The sequence below is a fragment of the Candoia aspera genome, chromosome 2, assembly GCF_035149785.1.
Source record: "Candoia aspera isolate rCanAsp1 chromosome 2, rCanAsp1.hap2, whole genome shotgun sequence".
Taxonomy (NCBI): domain Eukaryota; kingdom Metazoa; phylum Chordata; class Lepidosauria; order Squamata; family Boidae; genus Candoia; species Candoia aspera.
Genome location: NC_086154.1, coordinates 17,509,250 through 17,529,283, shown reverse-complemented (window position 1 = coordinate 17,529,283; position 20,034 = coordinate 17,509,250). Strand labels below are relative to the sequence as shown.

The window sequence follows — 20,034 nt, the reverse complement described above, 5'->3', positions numbered from 1 at the left end:
ACACTAGAAGTAGCCCAAGAAAGAAGGAAAGCAAAAGGCAACAGTGATAGGGGGAGATATGCCCAATTAAATGCAAAATTCCAGAGGTTAGCCAGAAGAGATAAGGAATTATTTTTAAACAAGCAATGCGCGGAAGTGGAAGAACACAATAGAATAGGAAGGACAAGAGACCTCTTCCAGAAAATTAGAAACATTGGAGGTAAATTCCAGGCTAAAATGGGTATGATCAAAACAAAGATGGCAAGGACCTAACAGAAGAAGAAGAGATCAAGAAAAGGTGGCAAGAATATACAGAAGACCTGTATAGGAAGGATAACAATATCGGGGATAGCTTTGACGGTGTGGTCAGTGAGCTAGAGCCAGACATCCTGAAGAGTGAGGTTGAGTGGGCCTTAAGAAGCATTGCTAATAACAAGGCAGCAGGAGATGACGGCATCCCAGCTGAACTGTTCAAAATCTTGCAAGATGATGCTGTCAAGGTAATGCATGCTATATGCCAGCAAATTTGGAAAACACAAGAATGGCCATCAGATTGGAAAAAATCAACTTATATCCCCATACCAAAAAAGGGAAACAATAAAGAATGTTCAAACTATCGAACAGTGGCACTCATCTCACATGCCAGTAAGGTAATGCTCAAGATCCTGCAAGGTAGACTTCAGCAGTTCATGGAGCGAGAATTGCCAGATGCACAAGCTGGGTTTAGAAAAGGCAGAGGAACTAGGGACCAAATTGCCAATATCCGCTGGGTAATGGAAAAAGCCAGGGAGTTTCAGAAAAACATCTCTTTCTGTTTTATTGACTATTCTAAAGCCTTTGACTGTGGACCATAACAAATTGTGGCAAGTTCTTAGTGGTATGGGGATACCAAGTCATCTTGTCTGCCTCCTGAGGAATCTGTATAACGACCAAGTAGCAACAGTAAGAACAGACCACGGAACAACGGACTGGTTTAAGATTGGGAAAGGAGTACGGCAGGGCTGTATACTCTCACCCTACCTATTCAACTTGTATACAGAACACATCATGTGACATCCTGGCCTTGAGGAATCCAAGGCTGGAGTTAAAAACGCTGGAAGAAACATTAACAATCTCAGATATGCAGATGATACCACTTTGATGGCTGAAAGTGAAGAGGAACTGAGGAGCCTTATGATGAAGGTGAAAGAAGAAAGTGCAAAAGCTGGCTTGCAGCTAAACCTCAAAAAAACCAAGATTATGGCAACCAGCTTGATTGATAACTGGCAAATAGAGGGAGAAAATGTAGAAGCAGTGAAAGACTTTGTATTTCTAGGTGCAAAGATTACTGCAGATGCTGACTGCAGTCAGGAAATCAGAAGACGCTTAATCCTTGGGAGAAGAGCAATGACAAATCTCGATAAAATAGTTAAGAGCAGAGACATCACATTGACAACAAAGGTCCGCATAGTTAAAGCAATGGTGTTCCCCGTAGTAACATATGGCTGCAAGAGCTGGACCATAAGGAAGGCTGAGCGAAGGAAGATCGATGCTTTTGAACTGTGACGTTGGAGGAAAATTCTGAGAGTGCCTTGGACTGCCAGAAAATCAAACCAGTCCATCCTCCAGGAAATAAAGCCAGACTGCTCACTTGAGGGAATGATATTAAAGGCAAAACTGAAATACTTTGGCCACATAATGAGAAGACAGGACACCCTGGAGAAGACGCTGATGCTAGGGAGAGTGGAGGGCAAAAGGAAGAGGGGCTGACCAAGGACAAGATGGATGGATGATATTCTAGAGGTGACAGACTCGTCCCTGGGGGAGCTGGGGGTGTTGACGACCGACAGGAAGCTCTGGCGTGGGCTGGTCCATGAAGTCACGAAGAGTCGGAAGCGACTAAACGAATAAACAACAAAAAAGCAAAGGTTGTACTTCAACCACAGTGCCACACCTGCCAACTTGCATACCTTGTGGGCCCTACTGAGTAGCCATTGTGTAAACAATCTCCAGGTGCAGGGTGGTCTATCTTCTCAGAAGATCCTCTGCCTTACACTGAAACATTGGGGGAAAGGAGTCAGTGTCAGAGCCTACCATCCTAATTTTTTATACGCAGGTTGCTCATTGAAAAAAGAACAATTGCCGGAATTCTCGCAAAGCTACTTTCTTAATACATCTGACTAATTGGTATCTGAGAAATGTCAGCTTAAGTGTTCCAGTCCAGGCACCTGCCAGAGAAGCTTGCTTTGATCCTATTACCGACCTCTGCATTATCAAAGGTTTAATATTTAGTTGTTTGAGAATGGAAAGATCTTGACTCATCTGACATTGTGACCTTGGATAAATAATTTTTAAAAATTGTTATTATGTATGTACATTTGAGCATAGCAGAACTCTAAACTGGAGCCCAGTGATGTAAGTTGTTTCAGATTTAATACTCCCCCCACCCCAATTCATAGAGGGAGGTAGATTATGCTGAGAGATAATTGACTCAAATTGACATTTTAGAAAATGTTGATTACTAAGGAGTGGTACAACCAGAATGCTTAGTTATTGGGTTATTGAGCTACCTGTATATAAATCATGAGTAGAAAGTCAGGAGGTCCAAACAAATAATCACTTCCCAACCTTAGCTGATTTTTCAGAATCACCTTTGCACTACTGTTTGTTTAACAAAGAATAGCTCATAATTGCCTTCTCTTACAATAACAGAAGGAAATACTTTTTTTAAGGTAAAAGAAAGTTGAGAAAGTTTAGCATGTGTTTTTCAGAGATAAGATGAATAATAAGGAAGATTTAATTTTGTCATTGTGTTCTAAGATTTACAATACATTTCCATTATATTCTGCATGACTTCTCAGACAAAATCCAGTCAGATAAAGGAGGAATGAACAGAGATTGCTTTTTGACCTTCAGCATCAAAAACTGCTCACAGTTTTTATCAGTAAGGTTTTCTTCATGTTTGTCATAGCTCTGTTTGGAATCAGCCTCTTTCTTTTTCTAATCAAAGTAGACCCAGGTCTTTAGACCCTAATATACTTCTTCCTCAGTCAGTTCCTCAGACTTCGGCCAGGTTCTTGCAGATGTTCCCAAGATTTCTCATATGTTCATGAGAATTAGGCCTGAAAGCCTGTGGGCAGCTAATTCAGCTGAGGAACAGGTGTTGTTCTGATAATGTGGCTAACACTGGACAGCAAGTAGGCCCCCACGTTCTGTGACAGCTGCACAGAATGTGAAGTCTTCTTCAAGGGCAACCCCATTCAAAGGGAGCTGCAATAGTCTGAGAGATGAAAAGGGTGTTTCTGTCTTCACTGCCTCCTGTTCCAGGAAAGGATGCAACCGGTAGATCCACCAAAGATGGCCAAAGTATTTCGTTCCAGCAGAAGCCAGGAATTGAGGAGAAACCCCAGACTGCACAATGATTCCTTTAGGAAATGAGGGGTTTGCAAGAGAGAAAAGCTTTTTGTCATGGTCACCGTTTCAATGTCTTTGATACATCGTAACGTTTCGCATGTCATTAGCAGGATGCGTGTTTCATCTTTCTCGGGAGGATGGGAGTACTTATCTTTTGGCTTTGCTCTGGAATGTATTTGCATTATCTACTGCGCTCAAGGTTACTTTCCCAGGCTAGCAACTCTGACGATTGCTAGCACCTGTGCCGGGCGGGGCTGTTACGAGGGAGGCGGGAGACGTTTGCACCAAGGGTTTAAGTTTGTATTTGGCGCGCTTTTGCTCATTCTCAGCTTTCTCTGTATTTGCCTTTAGTTCCTTAATAAATCAGATTTCATATAGCAGCCTCTTGTGAGTCTGAGTATTTGGGCTAGGGCAATCATTACATAAAGCTGAGAATCTAAGATCCCAACTCCGCTGGCCCCTGTCCAGGAAAAGACAAGTTGTCTAACCCTGTGAGGGAGAGCACCAGCGATGACCGAACCCGACATCGTGATGATGGAGGAAGGGGAACCGGACTCGACCGTGCGGCAGCCCGACCGACCGTCCCAGGGGGGGGAGCTGTCGGCCATCCTAGAAGAGACAAGCTCCGAGTCGGAGGGTGAAGCCGGGGGTCTGAAAACCGCCCCGGAGACTACCGTAAATTCTCCGGGCGAGCTGGTCACCTGGGACGAGACCCAAGGGGATGTCACAGTGGCGGGGGGCCCATCCTGGAGGCAGAGATACCCATTATCCCCCACCGTGGTACAGGTGCCGCCAACGGAGGGCTCCCCCACCCCGGATCGTATCCGAGTACTGGAGTCAAAAATGGACTCGTTAGAAACTATACTGAAGCAGCTGAGCCTAGATGTGACCTCGTTGAGAGAAGTCCGGGAAGGATCAAGCCAGCGGCATTCAATTCCTTCGTCCCATGGGCGGTCCCCGGAGCAGCGACGGCCGGCGCGGAGGCGCGAGGGGGACCAGTCGGTCCAGATGGAAACAGCAGCATCGCCGGTGCGGCTGCCCCCGGGCCCCGTGCCGCCGCGAGGCCGGGAGGTACCAACCCCTGCAGCCCCGGTGGCGGGGCGCAGCCCGGCGGGGGGCGGGATGAGAGACTTCCCTGTCAAGTTTGATGGGGACCCAACCAAACTCTCATTTTTCCTGACGAATGCTAAAGCCTACATGGAGGAATGGGGGTCACTTTTTCAGTCGGAAAAGGCAAAGATCATCACCATTGCCACCAAACTGAAAGGGAGGGCGGCAGACTGGTATGTCCAGATGTGCCAGTCGGAAGCGCCTGAACTGGAGAAATTCGATGAGTTCCTCTGGGCATTGAGACAACACTTCGAGGATCCCTTGGCGAAAGAGAGGGCAAAGCGAGCTCTGAAGGAACTTAAGCAGGGGTCAAGATCCATGGCTGATTATGCCCTGGAGTTTAAAGCGCTTGCTGGGAAGGTGGATGACTGGTCTCAAGCCACCATTATCGAGCTATTCAAGGATGGCCTGAATACAGAGGTGCTGCGCTGGTCCTTGGGGAGGGACGACCCCTATACGCTGTACGAATGGATCCAGCTGGCTGGGAGGGCTGAACATGCCCATGAAATCTTCGCCCATCGAAAGACCGCCAAATTGGGGCGGGAGGTGAAGCCCAGCCGCCCAGCGAGCACCGGGGGGAGACCAGGACAACGACCCTGGGATGAGGAGCGAGAGAAGCGCTATGCAAAAGGTCTGTGCCTGAGATGTGGTAAAGAGGGGCATTGAGTGGCGGCGTGCCCGAAGGCAAAGGGAGAGGAACGGCTTGGCAAGCCGCCGACGAAGTCCCCTGCCCTGCCGAGGAAGCAGAAAGCCGCGGTGGCTGAAACCGCGGGAGATGATGCGATGTTCTACGAGGATGAGGGTGAGCCCGAAATCCGGCAGCCGGCGGGAAACGCCAGCCACCTGCTTTAAAGGGTGCCGCAGGGCAGGTGGTGGAAGAAGGGCGCGAGCCTTCATCGGTGAGTGGCAGTTACCGCATTCTCATGGTGAAGTTGAAGTTGGGCTCCCAATCCAAGACTGTAGAAGTATGGGCCATGATTGATTCGGGATGTTCCCGATGTCTAATGCACCCCGATGTGGTAGCGGCTTTGGAGCTACCTACTTTCCCTTTACAGCGACCCATCGCCTTTACACAGCTGGATGGGTCCATGGCAGGGGGCAAACCGGTCACCCATTTCACAGGGCGGGTAGCCTTGCAGCTGGGCAGCCATCGGGAAGGTTTGTCTTTTGTCGTGGCTCCAGTAGGGGGTCCCTTGGTGGTGTTGGGGGTGCCCTGGTTGGTGCAGCAAAATCCCCAAATAAACTGGGTTTACCGGACTATCACGTTTAGGGATGGGTTCTACCAAGCGACGGAGGGGAAGGGTGCCCCAGAGGAGATGGTGGGGGTTGCGGCAGCTGCGACTCCGCATTGCCCGGCCCCTCCTCTGGAAGGCTTGCCGGCAGAGTACAGGATGTTTGCTGATGTGTTTGGCAAAAAGGAAGCCGACCAATTGCCCCCCCATAGAAAGACGGACTGTGCCATTGAACTGGTGCCCAACACCCAATTGCCCAAGCCAAAGATTTATTCCATGACACAAAAAGAACTGACTCTGTTGAGAGACTTTGTGGACAAAAATTTGGTGCGCGGATTCATCGAGCCGGCGAATTCACCGGTGGGGGCGCCGGTTCTCTTCCACCCAAAAAAGGATGGGACATTGAGACTTTGTACCGATTTCCGCGGATTAAATGCCGTCTCAATTTCCAATAAATATCCCTTGCCATTGATCAAGGACATGTTGTCACATCTGGCTAAGGGAAAGATCGTCTCTAAACTTGATTTAAGAGAAGCCTACTATCGTGTACGGATCAAGGAGGGCGATGAGTGGAAAACTGCCTTCAATTGCCCGTTGGGAGCCTTCCAGTATAAGGTGTTACCTTTTGGTTTGGCTGGGGCCCCTGGGGTATTTATGCAATTGATCAATGAAGTACTGCATGAACATCTGTTTAAAGGGGTATTGGTGTATTTGGATGATGTATTGATTTATACTGAAACCATGGAAGAGCATGTGTCTCTGGTGAAAAGAGTGCTGAGTAAACTCAGATCAGCAGAATTGTATGCCAAACTGTCTAAATGTGCATTTCACCAGACACAAATTGACTATTTGGGGTATAGAATTTCAGATAAAGGCATAGAAATGGACCCTGCTAAGGTGCAGGCTATCATGGACTGGGAAAGCCCCCGCACCCACAGGCAACTTCAAAGTTTCCTGGGGTTCAGCAACTACTATAGATTATTCATAAGGGGATTCGCTGAAATTGCCTTGCCACTAACGGAACTGCTCCGAACCAAGGGTGTGGGAGGTACTCGGAGAGTAAAGAATCCAGGGGCGCTGTTGCGCTGGACGCCTGCTTGTCAAACGGCGTTTGAGCGGCTTAAAGCAGCTTTTGTCAAAGAGCCCATTTTGCAACATCCTGATCCCTCAAAACCTTTTGTGGTGCAGGCGGATGCCTCCGATTATTCCATCGGGGCATTGTTGATGCAACAAGACGGGACAGGATGCCTCAAGCCATGTGCCTACTTGTCCCGCAAGTTCTCCGAGACTGAGCGACGTTGGCATGTATGGGAAAAGGAGGCATTTGCAGTAAAAGCCGCGTTAGAAGCCTGGCGGCATCTGTTAGAGGGGGCGAATCATCCCTTTGAAGTGTGGACTGATCATAAAAACTTGGAAGCTCTTAGTACCCCGCGAAAACTGAGCCCCAAACAGGTCCGTTGGGCTCAATTTTTTAATCGGTTCAATTTTCAATTGAAGTTTATTCCGGGGAAAAGGAATTTCCTGGCTGATGCGTTGTCAAGGCAACCTCAGGACTCTGGGGCAGCGCCAGAAGTGGTTAGCACCCTGTGGATGGCGCCCCAATTGGGTATGCAGGCTGTGACGCGTAGCCAAACACGCGCGCAGCAGCCACCCGCTGCGGACGCCGCCCAGCCGAGCGCTTTGTCAATTCCTTCCCAGTTGCAACAAAAGTTTCTAAAAGAACTGAAAACTGATACTTGGTTGCTTGCGAATAAAAACAATGTTACTTTTGACTGAGGCTTCGCTTGGAAATCTAACCGCCTCTACGTCCCTGAAAGCCTCAGGAAAGAGGTGTTACTACGCTCACACGACGACAAACTGGCAGGTCACTTCGGGTTTGTAAAAACCTTGCACCTTGTTAGGAGGCAGTTCTGGTGGCCCACATTACGAAAGGATGTCAAAGACTATATTGCCTCCTGCACTGTTTGTGCGATGTCTAAACGCAAGGTGGGGAAGCCTCAAGGACTGCTGCAGCCAGTGGCTGCCCCTTCTTGCCCCTGGGATGAAATCTCCATGGACTTTATTGTTGAATTACCACCCAGTCAACGCAAAACTGTCATTTGGGTGGTTAAAGATTATTTCTCAAAACAAGCCCACGTGTCCATTCCGTCAGCACGTCAATTGGCCCGCCTGTTCCTGGTACACGTGTACAGGTTACACGGATGCCCCTCCCGCTTAATTTCGGACAGGGGCACACAATTTACCTCACAATTTTGGCGGGCATTCCTTAAATTGTTGGGAACGAAGCAAGCCCTGTCCACGGCTTGGCACCCCCAGACGGACGGGGCCACAGAGGCTTTAAATTCTACTCTGGAGCAGTACCTTCGAGCTTTTGTAAATTACCAGCAGGACAATTGGGTAGACCTCCTCCCTTTTGCAGAAGTGGCTTACAACAATGCAGTGCATCAAAGCACCGGCCAAACCCCATTTCGGGTGGCCCAAGGCAAAGACTTTGTACCTATCCCTGATCTACCGCAGCCTTCAGGCGGATCGGCCACTCCAGGTGATTGGGTATCACAACTGGCAGACTCCTGGCCAATGATTCAAAAGGCACTAGCTGAGGCACAATTAGATTACAAACAGTATGCTGATCGGAAGCGTGCTCCTCAGCCGGCGTTTCAAGTAGGGGACTCGGTTTACCTTTCCACCAAGTTCATAAAGTCCTCACAACCTTCAAAGAAACTGGCCCCTAAATTTGTGGGACCTTTCCCAATTACCGCTCAAATTAACCCTGTGACTTTTAAACTTGACTTGCCTCATAACCTCAAGCGTTTACACCCTGTTTTTCATTGCAGTTTGCTCAAACCGACTATTCCTTCTGACCGCTGGCATCGCCAACCTCCACCTCCAACCCCCATCATGATTGACGGTCAGCAACACTTTGAAGTTAAAGAAATTTTGGACTCTAGACGCCTTCGCAATACTCTGCAATATTTAGTTCGTTGGAAACATTTCCCTCATCCGGAGTGGGTCGCGGCATCAGATGTGGCTTCCCCTGTCCTGGTCGCCCGTTTCCACTCTGCTTATCCCTCTAAGCCGGGTCCCTAAGAATATTTTTTGGGGGGCGGTATGTCATGGTCACCGTTTCAATGTCTTTGATACATCGTAACGTTTCGCATGTCATTAGCAGGATGCGTGTTTCATCTTTCTCGGGAGGATGGGAGTACTTATCTTTTGGCTTTGCTCTGGAATGTATTTGCATTATCTACTGCGCTCAAGGTTACTTTCCCAGGCTAGCAACTCTGACGATTGCTAGCACCTGTGCCGGGCGGGGCTGTTACGAGGGAGGCGGGAGATGTTTGCACCAAGGGTTTAAGTTTGTATTTGGCGCGCTTTTGCTCATTCTCAGCTTTCTCTGTATTTGCCTTTAGTTCCTTAATAAATCAGATTTCATATAGCAGCCTCTTGTGAGTCTGAGTATTTGGGCTAGGGCAATCATTACACTTTTGTATAGTTTGAATGGCCTTTGCAAGTACACTAAAATTAAGCAGTTGGGGATTTAATTTTGGGCACATTTTAATTCAAGAAACAAGGATCAAGAAAACATAGGTTGTACATCCTTTCACTCCAACTGTAAATATTGACATACTGAATGACTCTTACTAGAATAAGATTTTTCAGCCAAAATATCTCGTTAATTTAGAATGACAGATGTATGATTTTAGATGTTTTCCTAAAAAAAAGAACATTGCACAAGGCATATTCTATACATATCTTCAAATACTTTTAAACAATGATTGTGGGTGGGAGACTAAATAATATTTGAAGATTGAATTAAATCAATAGGAACAATTACATTTTCAGCCATTTCCAGACCAGGGGATAGAAAACCACACCAGTTAAGATTTATTTATTTATTTATTTATCAAATTTGTCACCGCCCATCTCCTCTGACCGGAGGGACTCTGGGTGGTTTACAACACAGAATAAATATACAATAAAAACTCAAATAAATACACGATAAAATTCCCATAAAATCCCATTAAAACCAAAACCAACAAATAAAACCAATTATTATACTTTGTGTGCAGAAAGAAAAGGCAAGAAGAATATCCAGAAAGCATTTTAGGCCATCTCGAAAGTCACTAATTCAGAGTCTCTTAACTATCAAAAAACTGAACATCATTATGCTGAAAAATCAGAAGTTGCATGAATTTTCAAGGTGAAAAGGCTGTGATTCTAACACACACCACCCATGTTGTATATGTGATAAAATTTAGTTGGCAAGGTTGTCACTGCATTTTTCCTTGGATGGCAGAGTGTTAATGATGACACATTAACAATCACAGAAGCTAAGTGCTTCTATGCCTTCAGAATAGAACTTCCTTTACGAATATTAATTGACTAAAATTAAGCAGAGTGCTAAATGCAAAAAGCTTTCCTGAACGAGAAAGGCAGATGCCTCATTTTGGCTTATTTTTGCAAGGCAAAACATGGAGGGACGCAGGAAAATCTAAAGCTGGGGGCTGGCGCACACAATGTGCTGCTTCTTGGGTTATACCCAAATGCCAGTTATGCTTACACAGTTTCATTAGCAGATTGCAAAAGGGAGGCACCATCTGCAGTAATTGTTTTGGCTTTCTGGATAAATTTAAGAATTTTCAGAGTCTAGAAGCTTAAGGAAAAAAGTCAGGGCAGAGACATATCTTTTCTGCATTCTTCTCTTTTGAAGCATAATTTGACTTCCCTGCAAGCATCATTTGAAGGATGTTTTGCTAATATGTTCCTCCAGCCTGTCTCAAAACTTGTGGGTTTATTATTTTTTTTCCTTCCATGCACAGCAGGTCAAAAGTTTTCCTCTGGGCGGTTCCTTTCGGACTCCCTGAAGCCTTAGGCTGAATAAGGATCTCTAAAATAATACTAGATCCCTTCTATCCAAAATATAAACACCGTCCCTCTGCCAAACTTCAAAAATCATTTCAGCAACTCCTCAAAAGAACGTCTCTTTGCAAAGCCTTGGATATTTTAAACAACATTTCTGTCTGCCCAAGAAATAAATGTTACATAGTGAGGAACAGTGATCATTTATATTGCATTTCAGTGTTGTTCAAAGCTTCAAAGCAATATTAAAAAAGCCGCCCAGAGTCACTCGCTGAGATGGGTGGCTACAGAAATCAATCAATCAATCAATCAATCAAATAAATAAATAAATAAATAAATAAATAAATACATATCTTTATAGAAAGGTAATGTTCCTGTCTCTATATGATGCTGGGGCAATGCCCAAGAAAGATTTTGATCTACTAGATGTCCTACTATATATTGAAATTAACTATCTATTAAGATTGGCCTAAGAACAAGTCAATTAACTATGGCCCAGGAACCAACATTTATACTCTTACCGAAATCTCACTTCCCTGAATTCTTCAGAACTGAAAACTTTCAGTCCTAAAACAATGTACCTCTAAGATGCATATGGTTACACATATAGCACCTGTCAGGAACACTTGAAAACATCTGCATCTTTTTCTGGACTCCTGTGGCCATCCTTCACAGCTGCAACATCCTGACAAAAGATGGGATGCTGGAAGATGCTCCATGCATCCTATGGGAGCTCTTAATCACATTCTTCCCTGCAAATCTGAAGTGCTCTATAGCCCTAACATCCGCAGTGTACAGCTGGGAGGCAAATTCTAAATGGATCCAGGATAACGATAACACAAGCCCATGAGGATTAGCTTGGCAGAGATTTCATTATAGACACTATGATAGAAAAGCAGGGTGACATCCCTTTTTCATGCCATCGAGTGCCCTGGTTTAGCAACAGGGCAGATTCCTTGTCAGTGTGCAGAACATCATGCTGAGCTTGATTGATGCTGAGAATCTACAAGGAATCTCCAGTGCTTTCCTTTAATACATTCCTTAGTCTGCTTGGACTTTGAAGAAGCAAGACAGAAAGGGTTTTTGTCACTTTTGATCTTTGGAGTTGGAGAAGATGAATGGCCCAGAAAACAAGCAAATAGATCATGGAACAAATCAACCCCGAGTTCTCACTTGAGCCACAAATGACCAGGCTAAAATTATTGTATTTGGGACATCTTATGTGAGGGCCCAGCTCTCTTCAGAAGTCCAGAATGCAAGGAAAAGTAGAAGAAAAGAAGAGAGCAATCAGCAGGACCAGGTTGGGGGCAGATAACCCTGGAGCAGCTGTATCTATGTGGTTGCTAAGAGTTGAGAATGACTTGGTGGCACATAATCAGTCAATCAGATCTGCTTATGTTCTACCATCCAACTTAGCCATGTACAAAGCAGGCTTTTAGCACTAGCATTGAGTGATGTAAATAGAAGGGATAAAATGTAAAAGAAATGGGTGAAGAATGACCTGCCAGACACCCAGAAAAATTGGTCACAGGACAGATAAAGGGGAAATTATTAATTAATGGAACTGGTTCCCACAGCAATGTCTCCATGTTCAGTGATTTTCAATAGCTCAGCCATACTCTTCATTGGTTGTGGGTACTTTTTCATTTCAACAACGCTGCAACCAAGTTACATTTTGTAGTCTTTGATAGAGCTTCTGAATGTTGCTATATAAATGCAGCAAATTATGCACAGTAATATGCATACAGCTGAATGAATGGTTATAGGATGCATTATTAAACTTAAAAACCTTGTAGTGGAAAGGAGCACTTGGTAAATATATAAACCAGTTAATTCTGGGGTCAGCCCTGTTGGTATTGGTTTGTTTGCAAGGACCAAGCCACTAAGTATGGTAACAAATCACGCTGGCAGGATAAGAAGGTCAAACTTAAGTATCCTCAGGCTGGGGTGTGAAAAGTATGGCCATATAAGGAAAAGCTACTGGATTAACACCAGATGAACCATCAAATAGCACAACACACCCTAACCAAGGAACTATCAACTCAGTCAGTCAACCAAGCAGCAAACAACAGCCCAATCAAGGAGCTCCCAAGGAGAGAACAACACCCCCATCAACACAAGCAGGGCGAGCCACAGTGTATAAACTGAGAGCAAGGCCCACTCCCTTTTCGCACTGCAGATGTTGTCTAGTCAGGCAATGAAACATCTGCAAGAAAACAACAAGGCTCAGAGAGCACCAAGGACTCCACAGGTTTATCTTCTTTTGGATCATGTGGTGGCCTTCTGCAGTGGCAGTGCACTTCCTGGAAAAGACCTTAAATTGTGGAGTCCTTGGTCCTTGGTCCACAGTTCAGCCCTGAGCTACAGATATTCTCTTCTATTGGTGACCTTAAATTGATTGGGGCTACGAGCATATTGTCAGGCTCCCCGATCAAACATTCCAAGAACATCTGATTGGATTCGCATGCATGAGTGGAGTTAACACATGTTGGGACTTGCGAGTTAGTAGAGTTGGGAGGGGGACTTGCCAGGAGTGTGAAAACATCTTGTTTGGACATCTCTGGTGTCCAAGGTCAAGCTGCCGAGCTGTTGAGACATCTGCATCGAACTGAACTGACTGACGTGAAGGGGGGAGCTGCATGCCTGAGAAGAGGAGGGGGATTTGAACTCATTGGGTTGGTTAACTTGGGGAAAGCGCGGGAACTTTCATTCACAACTTTTTCATTGTTCTGTATACTACTCTCCATTAGAGAGATTTCTACTACAGTCACATATGAATCGAACTTAATGGCAGATTGAGTATTACAGTCATTACACATATCTTTGCATGCTCCAAAGCATCTTATTGCCTTGGAATCCAAAGTTATGATTCCCACGAGTCACTGCTATTTATTTGATTAACTTTCTAGTGCAAAAATAATTTGCCCAAGGCATGGCTGAAAAGCCTCTGAGAGAGGTTTAGAAGGAAAAAAAATTGGCTGTACTTAATGTCCATGACTTGACAAAAGAACAGTTTGTCAAATCATGGACATTTGATTCCCTAGGTTCTCCATAATGCATAACATTCATTTCTACATTCTTCTTGACATTTTTTTTCCTCAGAATTGGGAAAGGGGAGAGTATTAGTAGAAGGTTGTTTTTGTTGTTGTTTATTCATTCAGTCGCTTCCGACTCTTCGTGACTTCATGGACCAGCCCACGCCAGAGCATCCTGTTGGTCGTCAACACCCCCAGCTCCCCCAGGGACGAGTCCGTCACCTCTAGAATATCATCCATCCACCTTGCCCTTGGTCAGCCCCTCTTCCTTTTGCCTTCCACTCTCCCTAGCATCAGCATCTTCTCCAGGGTGTCCTGTCTTCTCATTATGTGGCCAAAGTATTTCAGTTTTGCCTTTAATATCGTTCCCTCAAGTGAGCAGCCTGGCTTTATTTCCTGGAGGATGGACTGGTTGGATCTTCTTGCAGTCCAAGGCACTCTCAGAATTTTCCTCCAACACCACAGTTCAAAAGCATCGATCTTCCTTCTCTCAGCCTTCCTTATGGTCCAGCTCTTGCAGCCATATGTTACTACGGGGAACACCATTGCTTTAACTATGTGGGCCTTTGTTGTCAGTGTGATGTCTCTGCTCTTAACTATTTTATTGAGTTTTGTCATTGCTCTTCTCCCAAGGATTAAGCGTCTTCTGATTTCCTGACTGCACTCAGCATCTGCAGTAATCTTCGCACCTAGAAATACGAAGTCTTTCACTGCTCCTACATTTTCTCCCTCTATTTGCCAGTTATCAATCAAGCTGGTTGCCATAATCTTGGTTTTTTTGAGGTTTAGCTACAAGCCAGCTTTTGCACTTTCTTCTTTCACCTTCATCATCAGGCTCCTCAGTTCCTCTTCGCTTTCAGCCATCAAAGTGGTATCATCTGCATATCTGAGATTGTTAATGTTTCTTCCAGCGATTTTAACTCCAGCCTTGGATTCCTCAAGCTCAGCTTGTCGCATGATGTGTTCTGCATACAAGTTGAATAGGTAGGGTGAGAGTATACAGCCCTGCCATACTCCTTTCCCAATCTTAAACCAGTCCGTTGTTCCATGGTCTGTTCTTACTGTTGCTACTTGGTCGTTATACAGATTCTTCAGGAGGCGGACAAGATGACTTGGTATCCCCATACTGCTAAGAACTTGCCAGAATTTGTTATGGTCCACACAGTCAAAGGCTTTGGAATAGTCAATAAAACAGAAATAGATGTTTTTCTGAATCTCCCTGGCTTTTTCCATTATCCAGTGGATATTGGCAATTTGGTCCCTAGTTCCTCTGCCTCTTCTAAACCCAGCTTGTACATCTGGCAATTCTCGCTCCATGAACTGCTGAAGTCTACCTTGCAGGATCTTGAGCATTACCTTACTGGCATGTGAAATGAGTGCCACTGTTCGATAGTTTGAACATTCTTTAGTGTTCCCCTTTTTTGGTATGGGGATGTAAGTTGATTTTTTCCAATCTGATGGCCATTCCTGTGTTTTCCAAATTTGCTGGCATATAGCATGCATTACCTTGACAGCATCATCTTGCAAGATTTTGAACAGTTCAGCTGGGATGCCGTCGTCTCCTGCTGCCTTGTTATTAGCAATGCTTCTTAAGGCCAATTCAACCTCACTCTTCAGGATGTCTGGCTCTAGCTCACTGACCACACCGTCAAAGCTATCCCTGATATTGTTATCCTTGCTATACAGGTCTTCTGTATATTCTTGCCACCTTTTCTTGATCTCTTCTTCTTCTGTTAGGTCCTTGCCATCTTTGTTTTTGATCATACCCATTTTGGCCTGGAATTTACCTCCCATGTTTCTAATTTTCTGGAAGAGGTCTCTTGTCCTTCCTATTCTATTGTCTTCTTCCACTTCCGCACATTGCTTGTTTAAAAATAATTCCTTATCTCTTCTGGCTAACCTCTGGAATTTTGCATTTAATTGGGCATATCTCCCCCTATCACTGTTGCCTTTTGCTTTCCTTCTTTCTTGGGCTACTTCTAGTGTCTCAGCAGACAGCCATTTTGCCTTCTTGGTTTTCTCTTTCTTTGGGATGTATTTTGTTGCCACCGCCTGAACAATGTTGCGAACTTCTGTCCATAGTTCTTCCGGGACCCTATCTACTAAGTCCAGTCCCTTAAATCTATTCTTCACCTCCACTGCATATTCCTTAGGAATATTAGTGAGCTCATATCTAGCTGATCTGTGGGTCTTCCCTAATCTCTTGAGTCTGATCCTAAATTGTGCAAGAAGAAGTTCGTGATCTGAACTACAGTCAGCTCCAGGTCTTGTTTTTACCAACTGTATAGATGTCCACCACCTTTGGCTGCAAAGGATATAGTCAATCTGATTTCGGTGTTGTCCATCTGGTGAAGTCCATGTATAAAGCCATCTCTTAGGTTGTTGGAAGAGAGTGTTTGTTATGCAGAGTGAGTTGTCTTGGCAAAATTCTATCAGCCTATGTCCTGCTTTGTTTTGTTCTCCCAGGCCATGCTTACCTGTAGTTCCAGGTGTCATTTGACTGCCCACCTTAGCATTCCAGTCTCCCGTGATGAAAATAACATCTCTTTTAGGCGTGTTTTCCAGTAGGTGCTGCAGATCCTCATAGAACTGCTCTACTTCAGCTTCTTCAGCGTTTGTGGTTGGGGCGTATATTTGGATCACTGTGATGTTAGATGGCTTGCCCTGAATTCGAATTGAGATCATTCTATCGTTTTTTGGATTGTATCCAAGCACTGCTTTTGCCACTTTACGATTAATTATGAAGGCTACTCCATTTCTTCTGTGGTCCTCTTGTCCACAGTAGTAGATCTGGTGGTCATTTGATGTGAAGTGGCCCATTCCAGTCCATTTCAGTTCACTGATGCCCAGAATGCCTATCTTTAATCTTGACATCTCACCAATAACCAGATCCAATTTGCCCTGGCTTATAGATCTTACATTCCAGGTTCCAATGGTGTGTTGATCCTTAGAGTAACGGATTCGCCGTTCACCACCAGCACCGTCGGCCGCTAGCCGTCCTTTCGGCTTTGAGCTAGCTGCGTCATCACGTCTGGGGCTAGTTGAACTCATCCTCTGTTCCTCCCCAGTAGCATTTTGACCACCTTCCGACCTGGGGGTCTCATCTTCCGATGGTATACTGACATATCTCTGGTTGTACTGATCCACTGAGTTTTCACGGCAAGAATACTGGGGTGGGTTGCCATTACCTTCCCCAGGGATCGCATTTAGTCTGACCTCTCTGTCATGACCTTCCCATCTTGGGTGGCCCTTCATGGTTTAGCTCATGGCATCATTGAGGTGCTCAAGCTCCAGCACCACGACAAGGTAACGATCCTTTGCTGAAGAGTTTGCATGTATATATGTATGCATATATGTAAGCTGAATGCAATGTTCTTCTTTTTAGTAGCTAAAATCAGATCCCGCCCATCTCTAGTACTTTATTTTACATTATACTGGGTTGGATCCAGGTTTTCTTCCACTGGAAGCACCATGCCCTGAACATTCCAAAAATCTCTGCTTTTGGAAAGTGTATCCCAACCTTTATAAGGAAATTTAGAGAAGGGAGTGTTGCTGTAATGGGAGAGAGAGATTCATAAAGATTATGCACCCATCTTTTACCAGCAGGAGTTTGTTGCTGACATTTCCCGTAGATGGAAAGACCCTTTTATATATAGGAGGCAGATTCTGGGATCAAGCCTTGTATTTGCTTTGAGCTAGTTGAAAATGAAATTTAAAACAAATTAGATTCAAAAAGGAAGCATTTGTACTTTTTTTCCTCCACCATTTCCCATTTTTCTTCAACAGGAATATTTAATTAAAGGAGGAAATCTGAGCAGAGGAGCAGTAGAGATGATTGGAGATTTTTTGAATGAAGATGCTGGATACTATATATCATTTCTTACCTCTGTCTGGTCCTATATAACCCTCTTAGATGACAGTGGGTAGGGTTTTGTATTTTCTTGATTGTTTTGAAAAAGATATCTCATTGATCAGGCCTCAATCAGGACACTGCAATTTAGAAAGGACATTGACAAACTTGAGAATGTCCAGGAGAACAACCAGGATGACAAGTGGCCTGAAAGGGACCTTATGAGGAATGGCTGGGAAGTGTTGGGTATGTTTGGCCTTGAGAAGAGACAGCTATGAAGAGACATGATAGCTTCATTCTGCACAGCTGGAAGGTAGAAGATGGAGCAGAACTGTTGAGAGTTGCTTCAGAAAATAAGACATGGTTTTCACAGGGCTTCCTAAATAATGAACAGAGTTCAATTCCTAATAGAGGGTTTGAACCCTACAGGGTAAGATCTGGCTATGTACATCTGATGATTCTCAGCAAGGATGAAACTGGTCACATATTGCCTCCTGGTGGTTAATGTAACTAAAATATCATGCAGGATATATACTGTGTATATATCACCATTGCAAGCCTTGTGCTTGTTAAGAATATTGTGAGCCAATCAGTGTTCAACCTCTTTTCCTCCAGCTGACCACAGGAGAGTGCAAAGAACAGTAGCACTATCCCCTGAGATTGCTGGTCATAAAGTAACAACAATCTCTCCCACCCACTCCACAGAGGAAGGAAATCAAATGAATTGCTAGTATTCCCTCTGTCCTCCCATTTTCAGGTCTTATATTTGTATGCATTTTTCTAGTGGTTTGAAAAAAAAAAGGTGAGATTGCTAAGGTTAAGGTAGATGGAAATAGATCCAGTGAAAATCTCTGAAAGCCTACCCAATCACTGTGATGCTAGTTTACGGTTCAACCAATGACTATGTTAGTTCATTGATGCGAGTTCAACCAATGACTGATAAAGGACAGGCTCCAGGGCTAGTTTTCCCCATAATTGCTATTAACTAGAGCAGTGTTTTAGCTGGCTGGGGAATTCTGGGAGTCCACACATCTTAAAGTTGCCAAAGTTGAAAAACACTGGACTAGAGCAAAGCCTGAGATAAATCAACTCAAAAACAAACAATGTTGTGGAAACAAATCTATCTACAGCCAATCCTGAAATGAATCAATGCACCCACCTAGAAGTATCCTGAACTGCCTGTTCTGGATGCATCCTAATATAGCTCAGTAAATAAAGTAAAAACAAAAAAGAGTTATCCTACTGTTTTTGAAAGCACTGCTGGCATTACGACTATGGTTATAAATAACTCTTTTACATCTTTCTTTAATTTCTTCCTCCTCCTTCTACCTCAACCTCTTCAGTTTTGAGGAAATCACAGGTGGATTTGACCAGCTGCCCAACAGCTTCTATCAGGAAATGTCCGGGATAATCCATTTAAACAGCAGAGTAGAAAAGATCATTCGCTTGGGCAAGAAAGTGCGGGTGTTTTTCCACAAGAAAGGCAAAGATGACTCGTCATTTCTGATTGCTGACTATGTCCTTGTCACAGCGACAGCAAAAGCCACACGACTCATCAAATTCCAGCCCCCTCTTTCCCATTTAAAGGTGCACGCTCTGCATTCATTCCATTATACAAGTGCTACTAAAATTGCCTTGGTTTGCACAGACAGATTTTGGGAGAGGGAAGGAATCCGAGGTGGGAAGTCCATCACAGATCACCCAACATGAATAGTCTACTATCCAAATCATGACTTCCCTAGTGGCCTTGGGGTGCTCCTGGTCTCATACACACTGAGCGATGATGCTGACTTCTTCGTTCCACTCAGTGACGAAAAGTGTCTTGATGTAGTTATGGATGATCTTTCAGAAATTCACAGCATCTCCAAGAATTACCTTGCAAGTGTGTGCAACAGGCACGTGATTCAAAAATGGGCCCTGGACAAGTTTTCCATGGGGTCGTTTGCTTTTCCCACTCCATACCAGTTTAGCCATTTTTCCAAGGCTTTGTCTCAGAATGAAGGTAGAGTCTACTTTGCAGGGGAACACACAGCCTACCCCTATGGATGGATTGACAGTGCAATGGTATCTGCTATAAGAGTTGCAAGTAGCATTCATCTACCCCGTATGGTGAGCATCAGAACAGCATGGGGCAGTTCTTCTAGTGCCCTGTTCTAAGCCTTGGGCTAAATCTCCTCCTTAGGAGCCTAATGGACATGGATTATATAAGAGTCTTCATTTGTCTACAGAACTCAGAGCTATAGGAAATATGGAGTCTTCCGCTGCGTAAGATTCTACTGGATATTACATTCATTTCTGGAATATTTTGCATAAAAACTATACATTGTAGAAAACACTACGGCCTCCTGCTGATTATCACCAGAAGCATACCAAATCTGGTGAAGACTAGTTAAGATTTGAGCAAAATATGGACCTTAAAAATGGGCAACTTTGCCAATATTCACAATCAATTTGGGGAAGGTCAAACATATCTACTGTATGTGAAGATAGCTATCGTGGCTTCCCGTCTTCTCTTTTCCAGGCTAACTATGTCCATTGCTTCCAACAGTTGCTCATAGGTGCTCCTACGGAACAC

The 20,034-nt window shown here is 44.6% G+C and overlaps 1 pseudogene; it reads left to right on the top strand.

Moving 5' to 3' along the window:
• The window catches only part of LOC134489938 (L-amino-acid oxidase-like), a 29,953-nt pseudogene extending 10,337 nt beyond the window's left edge, over positions 1–19,616 (top strand).
• Positions 19,617–20,034: the final 418 nt, after the last annotated feature.